This window comes from Rosa rugosa, chromosome 6 (genome assembly GCF_958449725.1).
Source record: "Rosa rugosa chromosome 6, drRosRugo1.1, whole genome shotgun sequence".
In the NCBI taxonomy this organism is placed as follows: domain Eukaryota; kingdom Viridiplantae; phylum Streptophyta; class Magnoliopsida; order Rosales; family Rosaceae; genus Rosa; species Rosa rugosa.
The window spans coordinates 3,722,422-3,735,821 of NC_084825.1; the positions used below are offsets into that span (position 1 = coordinate 3,722,422).

The window sequence follows — 13,400 nt, forward strand, 5'->3', positions numbered from 1 at the left end:
TGTCCACGAACTCGTATCGACGAGCTCTACAACTTTCATGAAGGAAGTTTTCCCAAATTTTGAACGTATAAAAAGTCAACTTTGTTGACCCCCTAAAAACGTTCGTTTTCGAAAATAAAACCGTTCGAACTAATTCCACAACTTCTCCAAGCTTCGTACTCGCTCCTACTATCGTGAAATCATTTCTAAAAATCCACGGAATTTAATTTGGATTTTCCAGGGTATTACAGTCTACCCTCCTTAAAGAAATTTCGTCCCGAAATTTGAGCGTAAGTCAATTCCTCTCGATTAAGGTTGACCTAACCATCGAATCTCCATCTTTCCCAAAGCTGTAGTAATCTACAAAGCCTCAACCCTTGTATAAAAATACATTCCTATAGCCACTAAATCCTTTCATCACAAACGTAAACGCACAACACAACTGTTCAACATCAATCCACATCAATTACACAAAATCATCACATGGATCATCTCATAGATCCTCACATAGATCTTCACATAGATCATCACATAGATCTTCACATAGATCATCACTCTGTACTGGCATACAAGCACAGTAAACACTCTCACAAAGTGTTTCGCTACTCAATTAGCATCACGGTAAATCTCCATAGTAAAACTTAAGATGCATCACTCAAAACAAATCATCCCCAAAAGCACGCCAATAAATTATGTCATCCAATGATGATGACTTGGGCTTGCTCAATCCTTGGGTTAAGCACTAGGGCTGGCCAATTGGGCCTGAAGAAATCGGACCATCCACATTTCGAACCGGCCCAAACCACTTTGGGTTTAACATTTGGGCCTACTATTCGGGCCTACCATTCGGGCTTACTATTTGGGCTTACTATTTGGGCTTACTATTTGGGCTTACTATTTGGGCCTACCAATCGGCCCACCAACTTCCAGCTCGGCTACGGTATGAAATTGTACATACCGTATATACGTATGCATACCGTACAGATCGTATATACGTATGCATACCGTACAACTGTATATTCATATGCATACCGTACAGACCGTATATACGTATGTATACCGTACATACCGTATATACGTCGTATATCAAGCATATACGAGATCCAAAAATATTTGTAAGAGGTAAGGTTCGAACTCCCGACCTCAAACACGAAGGTTTTGCTCCCAACCACTGAAGCAAGAGCTGCCTTCATTAATATATGCTCACGTGTTATATTTATTATGTCATAAGCGACATAAATAAAATAACGGGGGAGGCAAGGTTCGAAACCTTAACCTGCTGCACAAGGGCTTTGCCCACCAACCACTGGAGCACAAGCTGTGCTTAATATAATGTGTACAAATGTTTTACTTATTATGTCATAAGCGAACATAATAAAAATAAACGAGAGGCAAGGTTCGAACCTCTGACCTCTTGTACATGAGCCTTGCTCTTCAACCACTAGAGCACCAGCTGCTCTCGTTACTATCCATGCAACTTCTTTTATTTATTCTATCATAAGCGATAGAATAACAACAAACTGTCGGTACACTCCACGTGCCACGACACGTCTCTTCCGTGATTTACGGAAAGCAAATCACTTTCGGCTAAAGCTGTCTGCCACAGCGTCTCGAGGTTCGGCCTGTCCCCTTACACGCTCAACACGCGCCAACAGCTTTTCCGGGTTTCGGGGCGACTTTAATCCAACGCGTGGATTCAAATTCTGAGATCGTTCATCCAACGGTGGAGATCTGCTCACCTTGTTCTATAAATAGGTGCATTCTGGAGAAAAACTGTTCACTCCAAAAGAAAAGAAATTTTTCTTCCGAGCTCAAGTCTTTCTCTCTCAACTCTTCAGCCTTTCTCTTCTCAAATCCTTTCTTCATCAATTTCAATCCTTCTCTTCTGATCTTCTCTCCCATCTAGTTGATTCAATCCCATCTTTCCTCTGAACTTTCAGATCTTCAATATTTTCCTCCAAATCTTCAATCCTTCTTTCTCAGATCTTTTCTTCCATTTGAAGATTCGATCTCATCTTTCCTCTGAGAATCTCAGATCTCCAATCACCAGTTCAACAACTCCAATCCTTCTAACAAAATCTCCCTCAAACACTAAACCATGTATTCCTCGATTTCCACATCCTCTCACCCCATGACCCAAGAGCCACGAACTCTGCAACTAATGGAGCTCCAAACCCCGCAACAAATGGAACCACAACAACAGCAACCAACAGAGGAGGGAGGAAACACCCAAGCAGCTGGAAGTAGTGCCAACATGGATTTCTGGCGAAGCCGTACCAGGTGGATTCCTACTCCAGAACAAATAAGAATCCTCAAGGATCTTTACTATGTCAAGGGATTTAAGTGCCCAACTACAGAGCAGATTCACGAGATCTGTCTCCAGCTGAACCAGTATGGGTATGTTGAGGGTAAGAACATTTACTTTTGGTTCCAGAACGTCAGGGCTCGAGAGAAGCAGATGAATAGGTGTAATCAGGCTGCTCCAGTGCCCATGAGAACTAGTTCTCTTGGTACTGGTAGATCCATTGATCTCAATTTTGGGTCCACTGGTTCTACTGGTGCTGGTGGATCCATCGACATCAATTTTGGGCCAGCTGGTGGATCCATTGACATCAATTTTGGGTCCACTAGTTCTACTGATGATGGTAGATCCATTGATCTCAACTTTGGTTCCACCTATTCTACTGGTAATGAAGGATTTATTTACTTAAATTTTGTTTCGTATTCTTCCTCACACTTCAACACTAATACCAGTACAACTCTTTTGGCACAACAGGAGGACAAACATCCCTGCAACAACGAGGAGGAGATCACCAGGAGGTTCAAACTCTTCCTCTGTTCCCCGTGCACGGCGAGGACGTCTTTGGTAACCTGAAGGCTACTTCCGAGGAAGGTAGCGCTTTTGGTTACTATTCTGGTGGCTCAGGCGGTTACCACAGTGGCTCAAACGTTTCTCTTGAGCTCAGCCTAAATCCATCCGGAGCTGCTGACTAGGCTTAGTATAGCATAGTCCTCGTTTTTTTTTTTTTTTTTTTTTTGTAATATAAAATCAATAAGATGGTGTGCATGTTTTCTTTTCTTTTTGTTTAACCAACAACAACACCAAGGATCGAACCTTGGTCACCCAATACTATTTTCAAAACCATAAACAACTCTACTGCACACATCTTTCATAATGATGCAATAAAAACAATCACTCAAAAAGAATCCAACAATCAAATAAGTCGCATCGAGGTCTAGCTAGTATCCTCTGAGTCAAACCAAACACAAACAATTTCGTCGTTAGAATTAGGGTTTAATAAAGCTAAACACATCCTGAGTTAGCTAGGAAAAACCCACATCCTTAGAGTTACCCATACAAATCTTATAAAATCTCAACCATTTCCTCTATTAATTGCTCCATTAAACTTACCACAATTCATACCCTATGAATTTACGATTTAGAAACCGAATCAAACTCCATATCACATAGTAATTCACTTGAACCACTATGGATATACCTAACAAAGTCACTAAAATCAATATCCGAAATTGCGTTTAACTATATCACCTAAGATCAATCACCAAAGGCACACACTCTCATCCAACATCCTTCACAAGAACTGATTCTAACTTTCCCAATTAATTACACCAAAATCAACTCCATTTCAAAACTTTAAGTGTCCCGCCTACTTAAACTTAAAACACAAACAACCTCAAATTCACTTCAGTCCAACTCCATACTACGATCCAAAACTTAAGAAAACTAGTTCACAAAATCAATTTCCTTCACTTAAATAAAACTATGTCCACAAGTCATAGTCAGGTCAACAGACCAAGGTGTCCAAATGGAGAATTTCCAATCCAGTTGTCTTTGTGAAACGCAAAATATCAATCAAAAATGATGCTCGCAACATCAACCACGTATATAAAACACGTTCCTCGAACTCGATTCAATTTTAGAATCACTAAAATTACTACTAGTCCCACTTCAATAACCCTTATGATTATAGGTACTTGTAGATAACTTAAATATATAGTCGTTCGTCTCAATCACTCAAACACAAGATCAAACTCCGTTCTCGCACCTCAAACTCTGCTCAACAACTTACAAACACATGGAAGAATTAACCACAATAATTCCTTCCCTAACCGCAACACTACTCACAACTCCACATGAGTCAAGAATCTATTCAAAAACATTAGTATATCCAACTTAAAAAGGCAAAATTACTATCGATTAATACTCGTATCCACATTACAGACGAGCATAGGTCCACACCATGCCTTCAACCAAACACTTCAACAATCAAAAGAACCTCATTTCCATAAAACAATCCTCGTTGACTTAACAGAGTTGAATCAAGAGGTTTCTATTCCTCAAGGATTGTAACTCGCGGCCACTGAACTTATTCCAATACGAACCTACAAGACAACTGTAAGGTTCTAAGTACAACCCCTTCGAATCTCCATCACCTAAGGAGTATAGTATGCTTGGCTAATACATGTATAACACCTAAAACACAGTATAAGTCAAATACAAATTCATATTAACCAAGTCAATACTATAGGGAAGGTATTCACGTTCCTAAAACGACCTAGCGGCCTAAACAACTCCCAACACTCACGCATACCCAATGACTTAGCCAATACCGAAGAGCACACGATGGGGATCCGCTGCAGACGGGCCATCACTCGGAAGGTATTGACACATCACCAAATATGCACCTTACGCTCTGATACCAAACTGTCACGCCCCGGATTTTGAATGATAAATTCAAATCCGAAACCTGAATAATTACAATTACAAAAAAACCAAATCTCGAAACTTCGAGTTCATTATTACAATTCACTCTCACAATATATTATAAAGCTCAAATGAGCATAACACACCTCACAACTTACAATTGTTGTAAAACTCTAACAATTGCTCTAACCGCACGATCACCGTCCTGGTTCTCCTGTCCTGTAGGATTACCCGCTACACAATTTGAATAGTGTACCGGGAGTTGCAACAACACAAAACCCGGTAAGCTTTTTACAGCCAGTATGAGTAAACAAGAAAGAACTGTTGATTTATTAGATTTCAAGACTACCACAAACCCACGTTACTTTCTCACTCTCATATATATATATAGACACTTATGAGTTACTCTCAATTTAGCTCATAAGATCACTCACTCTCATATATATATGTAGACACTTATGAGTTACTCTCAATTTAGCTCATAAGATCCCTCACTCTCATATATATATATAGACACTTATGAGTTACTCTCAAATTCGCTCATAAGATTTCCCAACATTTGGTAGACAGACTCATATATATATATAGACCCTTATGAGTTACTCTCAATTTCCCTCATAAGGTTACCATATATATATTGACACTTATGAGTTACTCTCAATTTCACTCATAAGGTCACTCCACATTTGGCAGACAGACTAGAGCTCTAACTGAACGTAACCACTCGTCCGGCCACAGACGTGATTACGATTTAATACTATTAATAACCACCAGCCCGGTACGAGAGCGTGATTCACTAATAGATGCCATGGTCACCTCGTGACCTAGTGATCTCCACAGATCACAACAATTTATTGTTCCTCAACAATAAAACTCAACACCTCTCACAATATATTGTTTCTCAACAATAAACTCAATACCTCTCACAATATATTGTTTCTCAACAATAAACTCAACACAACTCCAACAATACATATTATTTCACGTAATAATATATATACAGACATTCACACAGGAATGTCTAATACACCAACAATAGTTCATATGATTGCAAAATAAAGCAATTAAATATATTGGGTTCGTAATATGAACCACGTGAGGTTTACTCACCTCGATAATCCCGCTGCGTCTTCAATTCAGCTCAAAATACGATCCACAATCGTCCACCAACTCAAACCGTCAATCACCTAGTCCAATAATGATCTTGACTTAGCCAACAACTCAAATATGTAATTAAACGACGATCCAACGCTCAGATTCAAATTAAACGATGATCCAACGGTCGGATCTGAATTTAATGATGATCCAACGGTCGGATCCTCACGGATCGCCTTTAGGATCATCCTCCAAAATTATCACGAAGATCCAACGGTCAGATCTTCCTGAATCGCCTTTACTAACATCTCCACAAAATTATATGAAAATCCGACGGTCAGATTCTCACGAATCGCCTTCCGAATCACTATTTCTCAATTATACGAAGATCCAACGGTCGGATCTTCGCCCGTGACCTCACAAGGTCACCGGGACAGTCATACGATCAACATATCCAAAATTGAAGCAAAACCGATGGTCAGATCTTCACAGATCGTAAACCGAAGATAAACGTAAAAACGTTAAATAGTAACGTCAAAACGTAAATCCACTATTTATCAACTTTTTCTAACATGACCATGTTATATATCAAAACGCTCGTATGGATGCATAGATCATCGCCTAGATAATGAAAACTCGAAATATGGTCTGATGCGCCGCCACAAGCGGTGGTCAGTGAGCGGTCAACGCGGCGGTCAACGCCGGTCAACCACCTCAGATGGCAAAGTGACCAACTACAAACTGGTTCAAAATGAAAGGGTGGTCGACTTTCATACCTGGAGCTAAGCCTGGTTCGGCCTAGATCGTCCTAGATCAAGCGTTGAAGTTGGATTAATCTCGTGCGTCTGATCAGATTCCAGATTGAATCAGGGACGTCGAAATCTTCAACTCGTGATCTTTCACTCCACACTCCAAATCGTCAAGCAAGGCCTATATGGGGATGATCAGGGGGAGGAGGAGATCACGAAAATGGGAACGATCGGCCCATGCAACGCCGGAAAAATGGAATTCCGGTCGGGTCGGATTCCTCTTGGCTGGCTTCTTCGATCTCCATCTGGGGGCAGCGGCGGGGCAAGGCGACACCGGAGGGAGGCCGGGCTTGGAGCGGCGATCACCATGGTGTCCGGGTCGTGGCCGGAGGACGCCGGAGGAGGAAGGAAAATCCGGGTCGGGTCGGCTAAGACCCGTTGGGTCTGACGGTCGAAAGAAGAGAGAGAACGGAGAGAGCTGGGGGACTGTTCAGCAAAAATGAAAATGTTTCGTCCTTCAATGAAAAATCAGATATTTTTCCTATTTATAGAAAATTCCCAATTTTCAAATATTCATAACTTAATCATACGAACTTCGAATATTGCGTTCTACATGTCCACGAACTCGTATCGACGAGCTCTACAACTTTCATGAAGGAAGTTTTCCCAAATTTTGAACGTATAAAAAGTCAACTTTGTTGACCCCCTAAAAACGTTCGTTTTCGAAAATAAAACCGTTCGAACTAATTCCACAACTTCTCCAAGCTTCGTACTCGCTCCTACTATCGTGAAATCATTTCTAAAAATCCACGGAATTTAATTTGGATTTTCCAGGGTATTACACTGCGGGTATCTAGTAATGGCAAAAACAACCCACTTTGTACGTCATTACTTGTTCCCGGACATATTACTAGGGTTAGAGCCAACAATACATAAGCTATAATGAAACAGTCGTCAACAATTTCCCTGTCACGCACAATGAAATTCATCCCAACCTTCTTCGAAATACATATCAGTCCCCTCGCGCTGAATTGTGCATCTCCATATCACTAGACGTGATCCACTTAGAACGAGAGAGGCAAAAGGACTTCGGTCATTTCTCAAATGTTTGAGCCTAAAATTTTTAGGAACTTCCTGCACACATTGTAACCAAAATATATGCTATATGTTTGCACGATTTATATTAACAATAACTTTTGTCCTCTATTATTATATAAAGAAGACATATTTATGTAACCCATGTATCAAGTAACAAATGGAGTACAAAAAATTATTTCTTGGGAGATTCACTTACCAGCATTTCATAATTTTTAGTTGGGCTGATGTGTGCGTGGAAATACGGCAACTCACATTGTATCGTAACTGCAGTGCTATTGGATTCCATCAATCACCCTCTACATTGACGTTTTAATTTTCATCATATGCAAGAACATCAAAAAACAACAATTTCAGCAACCATTGTTCCCAATAAATTGGAGGATAAAAGATAATGAAACGAACATGATTATATTTGCACAACACCATCCTTATACAATATGGGTAAGGTTATAGATATTAAACTTGTGGAGTACCGATGATAATTTCAGCTTCTGGGTAAACTTTTGGCCCCCAGACGCTGAAAGCCACCGCTGCCGGCAACCAGAAACCGGTTGCACCACCCTGGCACAACTAAATGAACAAAGCAGCACCAAGATGAAACCGATAGGGGCTGCAACTAACTGTGAGAAGCCGGGGAGGACTGAAATCGAAACACCAACGGATAACTCAAGAGACTGCCTAAATCCCGAACACCTGACTTGATAAATCCAACTTGGGCAAGCCAAAATAATCAACCAACGGCCTTTAGTTATTCAAACACAACACCACCCTTACTCAAGAGAGAGGGGACTCCCCAAACTTCCAGTATTCTGCAACACTCCAGTGATGGCTCTTGCGGGTATTCTGGAAAGAGATAATCTTTAACACACTAAAGGAGAGAAGAAAGTAGGTAAATTGGTGATCACTAATCCCACTCCGACTACAAGGATCCAAGGCCTCATGATTTATTTGGCCTTCAGATTAGAGGAGGGGAGAGAGAGAGAGAGTCGTGCGACAGGAAATTTTTGATGTCCCACGAAACAAAAACTATTGGCCGATCGGTTTGGATGACAGAAACAAATTGCTCATATGCTGGGGACTTATAAGGATGCTGGTAGTGAAAGTTGTGGTGTCTCTTATATTTATAACTTGGCATGATCATCGGACCCCACAATAAGGAAGCAACATTTTTTTTTTTGTTGATAATGACCTTATACAACTAGTTGGTCATGGATTCAAACCTTCTTCCCACCTGCACGTGAATGCTGACCAAATGAAGACAATCACCAACTTATTCCACGGTTCCCAACATCTCCACTTTCAACTAGTGAACATGGTCATGGATTGAGACCTTTTCCAACATGCATCGATTTGGTAAGAGATATGGCAGTACAAAACGATGGACATGACCCCTGTTTATGAAAAAGTATTCTGCCCATGTGGGCTATCTGATCCAGACTGACAGAGATACAAACTTTACTAATTATTATTTTAGTACAATTTGCCGTTTGCGGTTGGGGTTAAGCCACACGGGGTGTACTAAAATGTATATTAAAACTCCGATTAAAAGTACATTGCTGTGTGAGCACGACAAAATTTCCGTTAAATTAAAAAGGAAAAACCAGCTTTTAAATTTGTGTCACGCATATCGTGTAATTTGTGTTGGATCTGTTAATTTAAATAAGATTATTGTTGTATAATCAACCTGCTATTCTAACCAATTGTCAATGTTATGACTCGAAGTTAAAGTGTTATTAATTATTATGATGTTGATTTTTGAATTAATTGACATCGCCGAATATTATTATTGCATTGTGGTTTTAATACAGTGGATGGTGAACATCACTTTCTAAATTTAGTTCATCATTTTTCGACACATTCGACTGTCAATGGAGTAAGAAAAACTAAGAGTCAGATGAAGTGAAAGTAAAGTAAGCATGTGACATAGCAGTGTTACTCTGTCTTTTGCCTGATGAACGTTAGCATCGGTGTTACTCTGTCTTTTGCCTGATGAACGTTAACATCCCTAATGCATGGACAAAATAGCCCAACTTACAACCGACCTCCCATTTGATAAGACAAGTACAAAAAAGGAAATTTCCACACCATGCCAAGTTTTCCCTTGGTGATTGAAGACAATTTTGTGGAACACAACATTTCATCTTAAGTTAGCGCCACGTATTGAATATCTCAAATTGAACGTGGCAATCTATTTGTACAGACACATACATGTACACTATAAATAAAATTTGTATATAAATAAATAGACACACAAAATATATATATATATATATATATATATATATATATATATTTATATCTATATATATATATATATAATATTGTGCCGTAGCTGGTAAATGTCGGTCACATATTTGTAGTGTTGAAAAGTAACCCTTTACCCATTATATAATTAAACGATTCAAACTGAACATGCATAAAAAGTAGGAGCTGCAAATATAGAAGGGCTGCAATGGAATTAAACAGTACGGTGGTGGAACTTTTGCTTTGGGGGTAAATACGAACAATTACAAAAAGAAATATGTATGCCATTTATGGGTACATTTTGGTTTGAGTGCAGAAGTCCTAAGGGTGGGAGATATATCGAGCAGAAGCTAATTACATGGGGAATAATATGGTCTTACATCATTTGGAAAAGTAACATGACCATGTTATGAATATTTACTTTGTTGAAATATTATGACATGGTTATTTTCATGTAGGTTTTCATCAGGGGTCCTTTTCGTCACCAGTTACAAGCGGCAGGGATGCCAGATTACTTTACAATGAAGCTTGAAACCAACCCTGACATGGCAAACATGGAGCACAATTACATTTTCGGTGGGCAACGTTTGTGTCTGACACATCGTTGACGGTTGCACAGTGTGTTAAATTGAAGTTGGTTGAAGGCAAATAAATTTGCAGCTGTAATATTTGATCGCGACACAGGGGATGTAGTTACGCCTTCGGGTGGCCCTCCTAACCAACCCAATCCTTGCACTGGCGGTGTTTCGGATGCAGGTCCTTCATACGTAGTTGGTACCACTGATGGCATAGAGGAACTCGTTGAAGGAGCTAATGAAGATGTGACGATGGACGATGAAGTTTGGCTAGTTGTTGGTGACGCCTTTCAATTACATCAGCTTGAAGGATACCCACACTACAAATGCAAGTTGCATGATCGTCATTGTGTAAGTTACATTCTTCACCTTAAGGGCCGCACCAATAAGAATACAAGTAATTGTACAATTGTAATTGTATAGAGAAAACTTCCGTTTCGGATATATAATCAACTTGCCCATTATGGTTTTAGAGGCAACCGGTAAACTTTGTGGAAGAAAACTTCCGACTTGAAGAAACTTGGTGCACCATACAATCATTGGACGGAGTAGCGATGATTATAAAATTGGTGCCAATGGGAAATACGATGTATATTACAGGACGATATAAGGCATTTCGGGAAAATATCAAATTTCTGAAGAGAGGCCGCATCGACTTGTACGTCATCCGGCCATATTATTTTCTGTTCGTATTAATGACGCTGTCACCCATGGCGACGTAATTGTTTCTTTTTAATTAAGTGTATCCAATATTTCAACCGAAGTCTATGACCGTTGGCGTTATGTCCTAGGGAGGTAGGTTGTATGACGTATGGAAAAAGCTTTTGGGTGAGAGTCAATTATGTGGAGAAAATATTGTTTGCACGCTTCGGGTTCCCATCCAACTAGTAAGACCCTTGGGGTGTGTCAGTGGCCTCAAACTTGGAGAACGAATTGGGAAGGAAAAAAGTTGAAAACTCATATAACCGACTTTATTGGGTAAAGGAAGATGTATGACCGCCAATAAATTGCAACCACACGCGTGCGGCAAGGTGGCCATAAATAGGGATTCCAAATAAGAAGTTAATATTTACATAAAATAATATATTCACTCAAATCGGTTACGTTCGTGTAACTTCAATTTTGGAAAGGAGTGGGTCAACGTACATAGAACCCTACGCACCTGTTCGGAAACATTAACTCACTCAGCCATTCATATACCCAAAGGTAACCGATTCGCGTCATACAAAAAACAAGGCATTATCAAAAATTAAAAAGGGTTGTTGCTGAAGCAAGTAGGGGCGAACGACTCAGTCAATTTAGATCACCGACATCCGACCGTCGGAGTAGTGTTAACCAAGTATAGTTCACAACAAAAAGTTCCAAAGGTATTTGTTTTTGTCTCGGTCTTAATAGGAAGACAGAACGGCCTATGTGGTTGTAAGTACAAAAAATATTGCTCGTAAGATATTTGGATATTGCCATTACCCGTGGAGTTAAGCCTTTGCAGATTGACAATGTCCACCAAATCTGAAATTTCAATTAACGTAAATAAGGTACATGAACTAATGATTTGTGTTTATTCGCGGACTGTGAATCATCAATGACAGGCATGGCTTAGCTTCAGGAAGTGGATCACACCGTCCAATGCAGTTGGGAAGGCAGCCGTGTTTCATCCAAGTTGTGAGGAGCCCATCAAAGAACACGGAGAGTTTGGTAAGTAGGGTGATGTTGAAATGGAGAGTAGATTAACAGAATTTATTGTACATGCAATACTGTTTAACATAGTTTATAATGGAAAATTTATTCATCCTCCCAAAACGGATAGCACGACTTGAGAAGAAATAGTGATGAAGTTGTAACACTAGATATGGCGTTGTCATATTATACAGGTCATCCCTCCTCCATTTGTGATAGAGTTCATGAATGGTGACAGATGCCGGCAAGGAAAGATAAAACTAGAAGGATTGGAGCAGTGCCAGTGGCGTGTTGAAATAAATACGGATGGGAGGGGAGTTGAATTGGGTGAAGGGTGGGGGGAATTTGTGAGGGAAAATTTGGAGGATGGGTGGATGCTACTGCTGTTAAGGTACGAGGGGGCAATGACTTTTTTTGCCAGGAGATATGGCCGGTCAGGAGCTCTGATGGTGACGACACCAAGGGGGAGACAGACAAAGGGGACACCCCGTGGAGTTGGGGGCATTTATCCATCATTTGCACAGTTGGTTATTGCAGGTGGAATGAACAGCAAAGTGCTGGTAATGCATAATTGCAATTATAGTTATAAAATATGTTTGAAGTTCATGTGTGAAAATGTAATGATGTTTAGGGTTTACGTCGGATGTCAAATAATGGTTTATGTGGTTATTTGTAATTGAATAATGTAATTTCCATTTTATTTTGATTTTGTGATAATAGGAAATACCAGTAGGGATCTTTCGTGGAGGGTCAAGTCGAACCACGTTTGAAAGTAAGGTTTGGTTGAATAATATGAACTGGGGGATGTCGTGCAATGCACGTATCAAGGTAAGTGAGGATGGAGGATTCATAAAAGGAGGTTGGGACAGGTGGGTGAGTGCAAACATTGTAAGGGTATGCAAGTGGTGCATTGTGGATTATAATCGTTCAAAAAATGAGGCAACTGTGATGGCGTTTCTGCAATGTGGAGGGGTGATGTCGAACGTTCCAATGATGAATGCCGTAACAATCGGTGATGCTATGTACGTTGATAGTTGTGATGAAGAATATCCAGAGGATTCAGAGGAAGATGAGGAAGATCAGACTGATGAAGGAGAAGCTGGTCATATGGTACAGTTGCCAATACCTCAAAGTGTGATCGGAGTTGGAAAAAAATATGGGGTAAGTATATTACAATACAAGTTTACAATAATGTTTTTATACCATCGCAAGATGTAGGCATAAATTCACATAAATAACCTATCACACAATATGGTT

The 13,400-nt window shown here is 40.0% G+C and overlaps 1 long non-coding RNA gene across 1 annotated transcript; it reads right to left on the reverse strand.

The window, feature by feature from the left end:
- Positions 1-7,173: 7,173 nt before the first annotated feature.
- On the reverse strand, positions 7,174-8,718 carry LOC133713435 (uncharacterized). Its single transcript, XR_009848012.1, has 3 exons — positions 8,121-8,718; positions 7,844-7,943; positions 7,174-7,683 (listed from the first exon to the last, which is right to left on the reverse strand). It is a non-coding gene; the product is annotated as an uncharacterized LOC133713435 (long non-coding RNA).
- Between the last annotated feature and the right edge of the window lie 4,682 nt (positions 8,719-13,400).